General features: G+C 46.6%; 1 protein-coding gene across 2 annotated transcripts in view; it reads left to right on the forward strand.

The window, feature by feature from the left end:
- The first annotated feature begins 6778 nt into the window (after positions 1-6778).
- Positions 6779-15610, forward strand: part of prr36b (proline rich 36b) — a 33431-nt gene continuing 24599 nt past the window's right edge. The window contains exon 1 of one of the 2 annotated variants that reach the window (XM_080009142.1): positions 6779-6835. The gene's annotated coding sequence lies outside the window, so the exon portion shown is untranslated. Of the gene's footprint in view, positions 6836-7048; positions 7073-15610 lie in introns of those variants that run through there. The other variant, XM_080009143.1, reaches the window with a different exon arrangement.

The raw sequence follows: 15610 nt of genomic DNA on the forward strand, positions 1-15610 counted from the left end.
GGCCAAAGAGGTACAGTAGGTACATACATACCCACGCACTTGAGAGCGAGAAGGAAGGAACGAAACAAATAATAATAGCAGAGCAGAAGAATTAGAAGAAACAACAGTAAGTGAGCTGACACATACATGTCATATATTCATGCACACAGACACTGATCAGCCACAACATTAAAGCCCCTTCACAGGTGAAGTGAATAACGTTGCTCATCTTGTTATAATTGATGCGTTGGAAGCAGGAAAAATTGGTGGGCATTGGTATCTGAGCGACTTTGACAAGGGCCAAATTGTGATGGCTAGACGACTGTGTTTAGAGCAATCTCCAAAACGACAGGTCTTGTGGGATTTTCCCGGTATACAGTGGATAGTACCGACCAAAAGTGGTCCAAGGAAGGACGAACCGGCGACAGGGTCATGGGCTCATTGATGTACGTGGCGAGTGAAGTCTAGCTCGTCTGGTCCAATCCCGCAAGAGCTCCTGCAGCACAAATTGCTGAAAAAGTTCATGCTGCTATGATAGAAAGGTGTCAGAACACACAGTGCATCACAGCTTGCTGCGTATGGGGCTGTGAAGCCGCAGATCGGTCAGCGTGCCCATGCTGACCCCTGTCCACCGCTGAAAGCGCCTGTAATGGTGGGCATGTGAGTGTCAGAACTGGACCATGGAGCAATGGAAGAAGGTGAAGGGGGAATGAGGGGGAGCTACACAATATTAGTGGTTATTAGTGGTGGTTTTAATGTTGTGACTGATCAGGGTATGTATACATGGGCAGAACACCTTTTATGGGCCAAAACATACCTTACTGATGCACGCAGAGACTTTGATCGATGAAAAGTTGGTTTCAGGGAGCTTCCTTTGTCTTTCCTGTCTTTTATCGGTACAGTACAACCAGATTTTATGTTTGCAGCGCATGGGCCGGGTGTTATCATTTGCGTTCACGTACTTGTGTAAGATATGTTTGGACCTTTTACAATTTCACCAGGAATAGTATTACTAGACAATTCCTGGAGAAATTGTAGAAGAGGTATTATTCATATTCCCTAAGTTTACATGCGTCTCCCCGACCGGATTTGTTTGCCGCCTCTGAGAGTGTCACAACTCTCAAAGAAAATGAGGCAAAGAAATCCAGTGATGTCACATCACAAAGACTGGATTTCTTTGCTGCGCTCTTACTTTGCAAGAAATCACTTGGGCAAATTATATAATGGCTCAAAAGCTATAACTTATATTTGCGCAACTGTTGAATTTCCGCAGTCGCCCGCCCGGTAGCTGTAACAAACGGGGGCCTTCACCATCATCTGACGTCGTTATGATGTCACAACTCTTCCGACGTAAAGAAAAAGAGTTTTGAGTGCTGCCGCTAAAACACGGGAGAGGAAACTGGGATTAGTTTCAAACCTTGGACTTACCTGCCTCTTTAGTGCTGAGCAGTTTAAAGTGCGGCAGTTTATGCACGCACGCAGACACACACACACACACACACACACACACACACACACACACACGCACGTACGTACACGCACACACAGGGCAATATCACAAGGGATTGTCTAGTTTTTGACTTGACTAGTATTTTTTTTGATGTGAAGGATTATAATTTGTTCATGCATGACAACATAGTTACCTGGGTATTTGTGCCTATCGATGACGTGTGTGTACATAGTGTATATTTTCTTAGACACTCCATGCCAATGACGGGCAGATAAGCTGAACCGATCGACTGTAAACTGAAACTGTATATATTTGTTAGTTTCTGCAGAATTTCTGTATTTCAGTTCTCACGCTTGTCACGTCTTTGTTCTTTGAGAAGAGGATAGTAATGGGGAGTCCATGCCCCGCAGCCACACCATCAGTCATCAATATGTATGAACCCTTTCTGTTCTGAGGAGCCAGGTGACCTCGTACGCTAATGCACTGAGAGGCAGAGAGAGGCCTGCTACTGAGGGGTTTTGCGGTATACCGGTTTAAAAAAGAACAAAATGTAAACAATATCAAATCGTTTTTTGGTTTGTTAGTGACATTGTTGTCACATGATGAATGTTGTGCTATTCCCGTCATTGGAAACCGAACGGCCGTGTCCGTATTTTATTTCTCATGATGTGTTCGACAGCGCGGTGACATTGAAGCCACGCGTGAAGGGCGACAGCTTATTTATTTATTTTATCTCTGACAGAGCATCACCAAGGGACCGAATTGTCATTTTTCATTCCTTCCGATAGACGAACTTATTGCTGTGTTATTACCGTTCCAATGTGACTCTTGGAGGAATATGAAGGGCACACTGACTTTTTGTTGCACAATTTTCTATACAGGTTTAAGGGAAGTTATTTTTTGTTTCTTCGTGCTCTTCTCGATTTCTTTGATTGACGATGTGGAATCTCACAGAACAAATGTGCGTACTTTTGGTTCATCAAGTGTTTAATTTGCACTCACACAGCTAATGATGGCTGAGGGAAGGGATGGTACAGCTTCAAGGTATGAGAAATGTGTCTGGCGGGGAAGTCGTTTAGCACAAAGCTGTACCACAGTGTAAATACAATACAATGATTCGTTTTCTCCTGATGCTTCTTGGGAGGTTATTTCATGCTGACACCACTGCTATATTCTATATTTTACAACTATGGTTATTTTAAAGGGAATTGTTTTAATATGCTGCACTAACTATTTTTTACCTCACTTATAACCTTACTTTTAGTAAATGCAGAATGATAGGAAGTGTAGATTTTTACATTTGTACATGTTTCCAACCTAATATGCACAGTAAAATAATATGTCAACTCATTAGTTGTACTGTGGCACATTGCATTTAATATGCAGTTCAACTCGCAGCAAATTTTCTGTGACTAGTTCTGAGTGTTGCTTGCTTTAAAGTTCTTCTAAGGATGTTTGTTTTTTCAGATGTGTACTGAAAAAAAATTGGAATTCATAGGAATATCTCTGTTGCCTCACCCATTGTATCTTCATCAATGGCATTATGCAGGAACATCTTTTTTTACGGTAATCAAATTGACCAAAGCATGTATACAATCAGTAGAGGTCATAGATGTTGAGGCGGCTTAATTCTATTTCTTCTAAATCAGCAGTGTCTGATGGTGCTCCCAATTTCTCATTTCTGAGGCGTTGATGGTGTCAGATACCTGAGGAGAGCGACCGCACGTGTGCGTTGTGGTGGCGTGGCACCACTAGAGGGAGAGCGGTGCCTCCCTCTGCAGCCACAAGCCAGACAGCCATAGGAAATCAATACAGCCCAGAGGCAACCCAGAAAAGGATGAGAAGCTGAAAGATGTGCTCTCTGGGGAGAAGAAGAAGTGTTGCATAAATAAAGAAAGACAAACAAAGGGGGAGAAAAACGCAGGAAGCACAGTGTGCCTCAGCGCTTCAGTCCACCATTATCACATCCTGCCATACGTCCCACAACGCATGATAAGTGGAGGAGGAGGAGAGATGGCTGGCAACAGCAGAGGCGAATGCAAGTAATGCCAAACACAAATGGATGAATAGAGGAGGAGAGCCAGAAAATCAAGAGTCCAGTAGATGATGGATCAAGATCAAAGCGGAGATGTGCTTGCTCAGTGCTCTTAGTGTAGCAGAGTGGTACACAGACCAACCACAGGCCCATAACCTTAGCACCAGCGTACATTATTTAGGTCAGGATGCCGCCACGACTGAAAGAGAAGGCACTTACAGACGGGAACTGACCGGTCGGATCTGGACATCCTCCGGTTTCAGTCAATTAAACAGCACCACAAAGACGATGCAGAGTGCCTGGTATGTGTTGGGGGAACATATTGTCAACATGATACGGTGGATTTGTGTTAATGTTAATCAATGTTAATCTATTCATAATATTACCTCTTAGTAGATGCGTGATTTAAAATAGGCAATGTCGAAGAAATCTAAGGAAGAGATTATTTCAACCCCCCCCCCGAAAAAAAACACCCAGTGTAATTAAGATACTGTCTGCTCAGCACACAGGTTTGGGTTGCATGTGCATTTGTCTTTGTATGTTGCCTGTTGGTGAGAGCATTACTATGCAGCATGTTAATGATATGCTGTGCTGGCTCGCTGCGCTCTTTAGGGATTCTGCTCAGCTCACACGGAGCAGCAGCTGCGCGGGCGTAGGTTAACCTGGATGAGCTTTGCAATGTAATGGCTCTGGCATCGCCGTGTGTGAAGTGTCCCGCATGATAATAGCCTACACCGAAGCGACTAAAGACACTTAAGAGGAGAAACAGCCATCGAGGAAGGGCACGTGGACGTCTCTTCAAAAGATGGCGGCTACGTCTGATATAATGGGTGTGTCTCCTTGCCTTCTCCCCCCAATGCCAACTTCCTTTGTGTGGCTGGCTTGACTGGCAGACAAATGGCACCTACTTACTCGGTGCGTGCGTGCGTGCGTGCAATGAGAGATGGCAGAGGACACATGCATGCATGCATGCATGTCCGTGTGTACTTGAATACATAAACAGGCAATGAACGCCTGTGCTTGTCAGTTACGTGATGAATATTGGATGTATTGCGTACAGTATGTGTCGAAGGTAGAGGCCAGGTTGTGGGAGGGGGGTCTGACCGTGTGCCAGTCTCCTTTGTGCAGTGCTGCTCCAGCTGGACCAGGGGCCGAGGTGGAAGAAAACAATGAGATAAACAACAGGGGAACGGTGCGCCGGGTACACTGCCCTACCCCTTCCTGTCTCTGCTGCCATGTGTGGAAAAAAACCCAAAACTTCCTCTCTTTGTTGCGCTTGGTTAACCGTGCCAATATGTCCCAACAGCATCAGCCGCAAGCACACCCAGCCCATGCTGGCTTTCCCTGTTTTAACACGCACACGTAGAGCAAATTCAGACTGTTACTGGACTAAACAGCTATGTGCCTTCACTGTTTTTGGCAACGGTGGCTGTGACAGACAAATCCGATGCAACCGCAAAATTAAAAAATCTTACCGGCTGCTGTGCACTGGTGAACTGCAGTAGCCAGCCAAAGCCACTGGGCAAGTATGAAATGCCATAGTTACAGCTTAGAATCCACAGCGGTGGTCTGAGGTCATCGTACCACACAGCAACACAAACCTCGAGAAATCGGAAAATGGGAGCGAGAGGGAGAGAGGGAGAGGAGGGGGCAGCAGAGACACAAATAGACAAAAAAAAATGGCGTGCGTGTGTGTGTGCGCGCGCGTGTGTGAGAGCGACAAAAGCAGGGAAAAGGGTGTGCCACGACGTCTACAGAGCTACACTTTTCTTATGCTGCAATATTCGGGGTTGTGCCACCCTGAGGTCCATGCGGTGCAGGGCCAGACCCTCTCCTCTCCACAACTTGGACGGGAGAAGAGTGCACCACGGGCTCGGCACAAAGAAGCCCGACCAGAACAGGGCGGCGCACACAAAAGCCTGGCTCATGCAGACGGGGCAGGCGGCTGCTGGGAGCTGGCTGAACACCGGGGCGCAGCAGACAGACAGGCAGCGTGCCCACCCACCCAGACTGTCTGCTGAAAAGATCCGCGCCGTAGAGGAGCGCAGAGCAAAGACAAAAGCATGTAAAAGGCGAAGCGACTTCACTCTGAAATCCAATTGTGTCTGGGGGGAGAGGGAAAAAAAAATTAAAGACGCGCAGCTCCACCAAAACGCTTCCATGGTTACAGCTCAATGTTGGACGTGGATCATTTGGGGATCCCCGATATTGATCTTCCATCCAATTTTCTGTTGTGTTTACTTTAGGACATCGATTCAGGCAGGTGCACGTATTCGGACTGAGCGCCCTTTTTGTTCGACAAGCGATCGATGGCAAGGAAGAAACAAAACAACAGAATGAAGAATGTTCTATTACCACTATGAATCGCTTAATTACATGTGTGGGTTTTCGTTCATGTATGGAAAAAAAAAATCTGTGTGTGGCAATATCAATTTGTAGAACGGGACGCGGCATTCTAAACAAAATGGTCATAACCTTCACTATCAACAGGTTTCCGATTTTCCGACCCGCTCTTCAACATTTTATACCTACGGTGCAACCGCCCGGAATCCCGCCGGCGTCTTTGCGACGGTCGCGCTCGCGTGTTCACGCGGGCAGGGACACTTAATGCACCGTTCAAAGAACCCGGGGGGAGATGTGTGTGCAGGGCATGATGGTTCAGTCGGGCGTGAAGAAAGGGGTGTAGGGCGCGCACAAAAAGGGTGTAGAGGCCTACGGGGAAGAGGGGGGGAGGGGGGTGGCAACAAAAAAATGTTTCATTGCATTAGAACGTTTCAAAGCACACGGTGCAAATAGCACAACTTGCTGTCATTGATGATAAATAAAACTATATATATATATATATATATATATATATATAAATCAAATGTGCATGTTTTTGAAAGGGGGGGAGTTTTGAGGGGAAAACATCATTAAACATTGATCCCAACACAGCGTGCGTAAGCGAAAGAAAACAATGGCAAAAAAAAAACCCAAAATGTAAAACCTTTTGTCCCATCGAAATAGCCGATAAGTGCCAAAAAAAGAAAGGCCCCGTGCGGACGGGAGGGTGACATCATCCCCGCTTTGCATAAACCGCAGCTCGCCACCCGATTGGCCGAGCGCGGGAGAAACCAAAGTTCCTTCCTCGGCTCCGACGCCATTCATCCCTTTCAATCTCAGCGCCGCGCGCTCCTCTCCTCCTCCGCGTGACCGTCCGTCCGTCGGTCCTCCGTGCGTGTGCGTGGGCGTGTGTGTGTGTGTGTGTGGAGGGGGGGGGGGTGAGCACGCACGCACGCACGCACGTGTGCGTGGACCGCTCAAGCGTTGTTCTTTTCTTCGACCCCCGCGGGACCAGCGTCGCTTGTGGAGAAACGGCGGCAGACCCGGAGGTCGGTCCCGTTCAGCCGGTCGCTCTCTCTCTCCCTCTCTCTCTCTCTCTCTCTCCCTCTCTCCGGTCCGCACGCGTTTCAAACCTCGGTTCGGTTTGGCGGGTTTTTTTGGGGGGGGGGTTTGGTTTTTTTTTTTTGGGGGGGGGGGGGGTGTTAGGGTTTTCTTTCTGTCGAGCTCGTTGCCGGAGAACACTGGGCGTAGCTGAGAGGAGTCGCGAGCTCAACCGCACCGCATCGGTAAGGCGAAACAGCTCGAGCTAGCATGCTAATCCGGTGCCCCGATCTGAGGGCGATCTCATAGCGTCCGTTATTATTATTATTATTATTATTATTATTATTATTATTATTATTGATTTGTTGATTTCTTTATTTTGACTCTCACAGTCATTACATGCTCCGTTACCAACGCGTGTGCACATTCCCTTTAACTCGTTTCACACCGAAACGGGGGAGAGTTACATGAATGAACAACTGTGTTAAATGTCACTGTGTTACCTGTAAACGGGCTGATTGGGAACGTCGGCGTTTCCTTTTCGGGCTGCGGTGCGCCGGGGTGGCGAGGCGAGACTTGCGTACGCTTCGTTTGTGGCGAACCGGAACGATTCGGGCGTCGGCAGTCGCTTCGCAAAGATAGTGGGCGAATCCTCGACTCGAAAGCTGGAAATGAAGGACCGCATTTAAGTCCCAGGCCAACAGACACCCCCCCAGGCATTAGTCGCAATTCCAATTGAGTGTTACTGATTAACTCTTTGGATTTCATTGATATAATTAATTGCACAGAAGTATTTTGTAATTGTGGTTCACACTTTGCATTCTGTCCATCTATCCATCTATCTATCTATCCATCTATCTATCTATCCATCTATCCATCTATCCATCTATCCATCTATCTATCTATCTATCTATCTATCTATCTATCTATCTATCTATCTATCTATCTGTCTGTATTTATTTATCTATTTATTTATTGTTGTTGAGAATCCGGCTAGATTGTTTTGGGATCCACAAAATAATTCGCTGGGCGAGAATGAAATTACAGCCGCTTCTGACTCTCGGTCCCCCGCTCGCCCGCCTCGCGTCAACTCAACCCGAGAAACGGAACGACTCCTTTTTTTTTTGTTGTTGCCGAGGGGACTCGTCAGGAACAGTCTGAACAAAAGAGTCGAACCCTTCATCGCCACAGCGGGGCCGCTGGGGCGGTGGCAGGCGGCACCGCTAACTCAACGTGGTCGTCGGAAGCAGAATACGCCCGCACGCGGGTGGTCTGGAGCGCGATTACTCTGCCAAATTGGCATTTGGAATCGACTCGGACCCGTTATCTTGAGCCGATCGCCTATCCCTTCCCTTCCAGAACTTTCTGCCTCTCCCGCTTTCTCCATCCTCCGTCGGTCGCCGATGCCCATTGTTCTGTGGGCGGAGAGCTGCTGTCCGCCTCGGGCGAAATGTCGGTTAATTAACCGACAGTAATGCTTATGAATCCCAATCATTTTGGGAGTCCGGGTAAAATGGAAATGGCGTTTAAAAAAAAAAAAAAAAAAAAAGTAATTTATGCAGACATATAAAGCTGAACCATAGCTTCAAGCTTGACTAGCTGAATGTCTGGCACTGCTGTATTGTCATTGCAAGTGATTAATATCTCCCACCAGTGTTATTAGCTAATGTGCAGTGGGAGACATCCGCGGAGGAGCCCAGAGCCCGGCTCCTTTCTCCAGGCTGTCTTCCCCCTGAGTGCGTGCAACAAGACGGATTGCGAGCAGAACAATGGGGAAGAGGGAACGCAGCTAGTTTCCAAAGCCCGGCACAGAGTGTTTAATACACTGCTCTCATGCAGGTATTCAACATCTCGCTCCCCTAAACCACCGCTCCGCCCGGATCCCCCGAGACGCAGCCAAAGGCGGACGACACATCATGGTGGCCTAAGCGGTGTGGCTTTTGCGGGCATGGGCTGGTCAATATTCGGCGATGATCTACGATGATATATTGATGTAATTCTCAGTAAACGGTATCCCAGGGCGATTAATAGGAGCGCTTTTCAGGCTTGGCCACGCAGGGGTTTGGAGACTCTCCAGAGCACTCAGTCACTAGTTGGGCTAAGCCACTCAGCCGGTCGCACCCCCTCGGTGCACCGATGAGAGAATGGCTGACTCACAATGCTGGTGGATCAGGCAGGGAAATGGAGGCCGTGGACTAATGCAATCATGTGAAATTAAATTTGGTGGCCATTAAAACCAGATTCCCCTTTCATAAAAGTCTTCCAAAAGGTCTTAGGAAAAAATATTAGCCGGAGGTCTGTGGATTACTGTCAGTCTTCGGCACCGGAAGGATTTGTCAGAAAATATATTTGAATACGTAAGACCTTCTTTATTTAAAGGTGCAGTGTGTAGAATTTATGAAACGGACTTGGCATGAATGGAATATAATATTCAGAAGTATGAAAATGAAACTAAGAGTCGTGTTTTCGAACCTTAGGGTGAGCCGGGTACGCTTCACGGGGGCCGCCATGATGCGCCACCATGTTCCCTTCCACAGTAGCCCAAAAAGGACAAACCGCTGGCTCTAGAGAGGGCCTTTTTTTTCATTTTTCGAGAGTTTCGCGGCCACCGTCTCTTCCACAGAGGCCGCAATGGGGAGGGTTATTCAGTTGGTTGCGATCTACAACCTCACTGCTAGATGCCACAATTCTACACACTGCACCTTTAAATCTTTAGAACAAAGGGCAACGATGAAATCACGTTGTGTATGACCTTACTACACTGTTGGCACTTTGTATATGTTGGATACATTATCGTATATGTCACATCTATTACATAATGTTATATATCTATATATCACATTTATAAAGATGTATATAAACTGTATGTGTATTCGAAATGTAGAATATTGCTAAATGGAGATTTTGCAATATTATAAGTTTTTTTTTACATTATATTGTACAGTTATACCTGACCAATAGGGTTAATATGTTTAACTTGTGAGATGCATGTTTCCTGTGAAAATGCAATACTGAACTGTTTGACCTCATAGTAAATGCCACAGGCCATTATTTAAGGGTAGTTTGAATTTTAATGACACAATTTGCCTCCATAAGGAATCTTCACCCATGTCATGGGTCCTCATTTGTAGGAGGAAGTGATTGTTCCATTAAAAAGCCTTATGTTTCAGCATGTCCACAGGCATTGGACCCCTCTTGGGTGAGTAATCACCCCACCCCCCTCCAACCCTTCAAGCCATGAACGCCCCCCCCATCGTGACTGACAAGGGCAAGTCTATGCCTCCGGTTAGCAGGGTACTTTCAGAGTGAACTCTCGATCTTTGCACCTCTTGACATGAATATCGCCATCCTCGTTTATTACTGTCTTCATTATTAATCCCATTTTAGTGGAGGTAACATGAAACCCTGGAAGATGCCTCTGAAACCCCAATAGCTATAGTTTGATCTTCATTGTTTGGTCAGTGGGTCCTGGTGGAACTGTTGAGTCCCGCAGTAAATGTGCACTGTTGAGATAAAGCTCCAGCATGGTCCATATTCCTGTCCAGATAGCGGCATCAGTTGTCACAGTTGTCAGCGCTTGCAGTTGGCAACAGGCAGTGTGGTTTTGAGAGTGTATTTGCCAGCAGCTGCAGTAATTTGCTGTGTTTGGAGGCTTGAATTCCTCCGGTGGGAGGATGGATAAAGGACATGGTTTGCAGTCCTTGTTGCTATGCTTCCAGACCAAATTTTTGGTTTCTGGTTCGTTGCTACAGAGCAAGCTTCAATAATAGTGAGGCCATAGCCAAAAACATACTGAAAGGTTGTTTGGCAAACCAATGATTTAAATGTTGAACGTCACGAATGCTCTACTGTACCACTTGTGGCTTTTTGGATATGTTGGCTTGGTTCCTATCAGTTTACTGGTGAGTATGTTCTGGTGGACCTGTCCTTACTAAAGCACAATATGTAATGTTAGGTTTGTACACCTCACACTGATGTCAGTATGAAAGACTTTAACAGACCCAACAATAGGGGCGCTTTATCTTTGTTTGGAACGATGATGTCATTGATTATACATTACAGGGTGTCCTATTATAAATATTGCCCCCCAACCCCCAAAGACATCTTGGGGTCTTAGTTTCTTTTTATATGAGTTGGAATTTGTGGGTGTGATCAGAGTGAAGCTCCTGGCTTGCCTTAGCCTGCTGTTTTGATGGTATTTTGGCACAAGCTGTGCAGTGTGTGGTTTTATTATTGCACTGAGATATAACATGCCGGGTCTTGGTGTGGTCAACCATCCAACCTGTCTGATGGCCCGTAGGCCTGATCTGATTCCATCTGGAACGTGCCTCACTTCACTTCAAACAGGAGGACTTAATCCTCTTATGGCCACAAACGTTCCAGTAGTACTTTGCGTGCAAGCGGCCATGTCCTCCTGTTCAAAATCTAGAGGGAGAGAGAGAGAGGGAGAGACCGGGCAAGAAAGCACAAAACAATGTCAGACAGATGGACAAGAGGGATAGAAGTCTCTTGGGTGTCTTGTTGCCATCTTTTCCAGATGTCTACCTCAGTCCTCTCCCTCCATCTCCTCTTATCTTTCCCCCTCTCTATCTGCCCTCTCCGGCGGTGTCATTGATCCAAGCCACCAGCTGGTCCAGGCCTGGACTGATCTCATTTACCCCCAGAGTAGAGTCTGTCTGTGGGCACACCGCCCATTATGGAGATGCTCCAGTAGATCTTCATGTTACAAATTACTTATCTCCTCGCTCTCCGTCTCTGTCTGTCTGTCTGTCTGTCGCTCTTAATCCTCCTGCCTTGCTTTCTTCCTGCTTCCCAGCTTTTACCGTCGCTCTTCTTTTCTGTCTCTGTCTCTTACAAACGCACATAGACTTACTATTTTTGTTCTCTCCTCACATACAACTTTGACGCTGCTGTCTCTGTTATCTCCCTGGGGAGAGGGCTAACTGCATCAGAGTAGAACAGATCCCCTGCATACTCCACTAATGGTTTTTCCTCTCTCTCTTACTCACTCTCTCGCCCTCCCTTTCTCACCCCACACTTCTGTGAAGCTACTCAACCCCCTCTGAGATCAGTGATCGATATCCACATGGTGAAGCTCTCCGCTGCCCTGCTGTTGCTCCCTGCAGGTAGTGAAGCTCCAGCCAGACTAGGTCACCTAGTTTGGTGGCTGGTCTGAACATTTTAACAATGTAAAAAAATTAATAGCAAATTAGTCATTAATTAATTAATAACCAAAAACAAGCATTGCCTTTTTCAATATCAGGTCTTTTTATTATTTTCAACAGAACAAAACAGCCGCAACTGCTATGTCTAAACAATTCACAATAAACAGTAATCCTAAAAAGTCTTAGCGCAAGTAGCGGGCCTAGTTTCATGACATATAGTGCTTATTCTTGTAAATTTTGACCTAAAGCAGACTGTTTACACTTATAAACAACTATTGGACCAGTCCAGTGCTTTGGCACATCCGTAGTTGGAGGTACACTTGTGGTAGTCGGTGCCGAAACACATTGCTGAAGCCCCGCTTGCTGTTGCGTCTATTCCCCACGTTGTTACTTTGGGAGGAGGCTGGGGGGCAATGAACTTTGCCTCCCCTACTCTATTGTATTGTTTCTGGGAAACACTGAGGCTCTGTTGCTCCTCTATTTCTCCTCACTTCTGTCTGTCTGTCTGATTGTCTTTCTTCCTTTTCTGTCTCACTGTATCTGTGACGGCGGAGGATGGCCGAGGCCGACTGTACAGGATTAGCGTCTCTCTTTGTCCAGGGTTAACGAGCTCTGTCATGTGTTAATCTGCTCGTCCCCAGGGGGCCTGGTTGCTCCTCGCCGTGGTGTGCCATGGGAAGGGCCGGGCCCTGTGTATTTGTCACTGAGCAACTATTTGTGTGCGGTGTGTTTATGTTTGTGTGTGCCTCTGTGTGGTGTTTTTGTCTGCACGTATGTGTGTGTTACACGGATAAGTGTGTTCACTGCTCGCCTGCGGTGGAGTGAAGCTGGGTGTGACTCTGAAAGAGGTGTAAGAATGTGAGGTGGTGTATTAAAACATGATTTATTTGAAGTCACTTATTTGAAGGCAATCACGCTCTTAACTGTATAGTAAAATGGGGTAGGAGGCAAAACCGTTTGCTAATTATCCTTTACAAGCTCTGTAAGTAGGGCATGGTGGCACAGTGCATGCACTGCGGCCTCACAGCAAGAAGGTCCTGGGATCGATTCCCACCTGGAACATTGTTGGCACTGTACTCAGGTGGGTTATTTCCTGATTAGGGGCCTTTCTGTGTGGAGTTTGCGTGTTCTCCCCATAGGTCCCCTGGAATTGGTCCCTGGGTGGGGGGCGCATACATACTGTAGCGAAGGCTGCCCACTGCGCCTGTCTGCCACTGGAGGAAGGAAAGTTAGGATGGGAGAAATGCATAAGGAGAAATTCTCCAGTCGTGTGTGTGTGTGCGAGTGCGCACGCGCACGCATTAGCACGTGTGAGACCAATAAAATGATGATTCTATTCTTGACAGGGCTAGACAAGCAAAATCCCAAACGATGTGTAGTTTCAATAAAATTATTTATATGATGTGCTATAGTGCTTTATTCCCCAGACCTATCTGTAGGCATTCACACTAGTGGAGGTAGATAAACCCCGATGTGAGGAACTGAGGCTTCCCAGGGGATTAGTGTCAACCTCCCGATCACGTGTATTCATGATTCAGGTATCCATCACACAATCTGCTGCTGTTCTCCCTCCAGTAAACAAGTTTAGAGAAAAGGACCCCCCCCCAGCAGAGAGGCATCCATTGTCCCCGTTGTTTTCTTGTTTAGCTTTGCTGCACACACTTGAAAACAAATGGCTAATCAATCAGTAGAAAGCGATACCCCGGCCCCCTGTCGGAGGAGGACTGGACACCATCAGGGAGTTCATTTGTTGTTTGGCGAGGTGGGGTGGACTTGGCTCGAATGTTTGTTGTGACTTGGTTGTCAGACAGAGGCAGGGTCTGTTTAACTAATAGTGTCCATGGCCTCTTTGTTAGGGCCATCCACCTTACGTCACCATGCTGTCAGAGAAGCTCTCTCTCTCTCTCCCCCCTCTCTCAGCCTATCTTTCTCTCCCTCCCCCCTTTCCCCTCCCACAGTGTGTGGTGGAAAAAATGCCATGGAGTGCAGCAGGCTTTGTTTTGCATCACTGTGTGTGTGTGTGTGTGTGTGTGTGTGTGTGTGTGTGTGTGTGTGTGTGTGTGTGTGTGTGTGTGTGTGTGTGTGTGTGTGTGTGTGTGTGTGTGTGTGTGTGTGTGTGGACCAGGGCAGTTTCCTGACCTCAGGGTCGGGTCGGAGAGGGGTGGGATGGGCCTGAGTGAGTCCATGGTAAGCATCCAATTAACGGATTCGACTGGGTGTCATGCGCCTTCTACGTCACTTTAACCGCCGTCTCTCTGACCCCCTCTTTTACCCTTCTTCCTTGTTCTCCTTGTCCTCCCTTTCCACTCCTGTTTCTCCTCAAGGCCGTTCCTTATCAGGGCGGTGCTCAACAGGCCTCTCAGATGGGGAACTCTTAATGAAGAGAATGAAGAGAATCCCCCAGGCCCCAGTGAGCCATAATTGTTTCTGAGGAGGCCAGACCTGCAGAGAAACCATCCCGCTAATTGTGTGTGTGTGTGTGTGTGTGTGTGTGTGTGTGTGTGTGTGTGTGTGTGTGTGTGTGTATGTTTGTGTGTGGAGGGGGGGGGGGGGGGGTGGTAATGGCAGGATTGGCTCTGAGAGAGTGCTGTGATCCTACTACCGCTGTTATGTAACTCTTACCATGATTGGCAGGGTCCCATTGGGAGGGGGGGTGGTGGTGGTGGAGGGGTGGCGGTGGGGGGGTAAAGATAAAGGCAGACGCTATTAAGTCTATAGGCCAAACGGCTGAGGATTAAGCCTGTGATATTGGATGTCATGTTAGCTGTACACGGTAAGCTTTATTACTCTGAAGATAAAGATCTATTACATTACAGAGTGTTGTTATACGGTACAGATCTGTTTTTTTTTGTTTTTTTTATCCATTCCACATTTTATAGAGATCTTGCTGTTTAATGTAGAGGTTGATTTTATTTCCCTTCGTATTTCATTGTTCTTTTCATACTTCTGTTGATCTACAATTAATGAGGCTGGTAATATGTAGCAGCTGTTACTGTTATTACTTTGGCCAAGGTTTTGCTCACCAATAATGATACTTTTTATTTTTTTCCTTTTTTTTTTTATGGACTAAAAGATGTTTCGTTCTCCCGGCCTGCTGATCAGCTCTCTTTCTTCCTCTTCCTCCTGCTCTCTGCCAGCCATCTGCCTCCAACACCAATTATGATCCACTCCTTTTGGCCTGGTCTTAACCTCTCCCGCTAGCTGAACCGTCATTTCTCAGCTATTTCTGGTACAGTAGCAGATGCTTGACCCGTTATCTCAGCTCATTTTCAGCAGCAGATTTCAGCTGCCACACCGGCAACTTCCAAATAGTTAATCTTGCTGGATATTTTCTCTGGATTTAGTTTGCAAACTGTGCTGCTGCAGCATGTCCAGTTCCACAGCATGACCCAGTTTTGATAACTTCTTAGTTTTCATCAGTTAGTTTTTTAGGACATAAAAAAAAAAATCTTGTGCAGGATATCTGTCATTCACAAAGACAAATTGTAAAGAATTATATTGATTGATTTTTGCATCGTTATTGCATTATTGTCCTTCCATAAATTGTCAAGAAAATAACATTTAGAAAGACCTGCTGGGAGATTGAGTTAGAGGAGACTGTTACTGTCGGGATTTAGA

The sequence above is a fragment of the Zeus faber genome, assembly GCF_960531495.2.
Source record: "Zeus faber genome assembly, chromosome: 11".
In the NCBI taxonomy this organism is placed as follows: domain Eukaryota; kingdom Metazoa; phylum Chordata; class Actinopteri; order Zeiformes; family Zeidae; genus Zeus; species Zeus faber.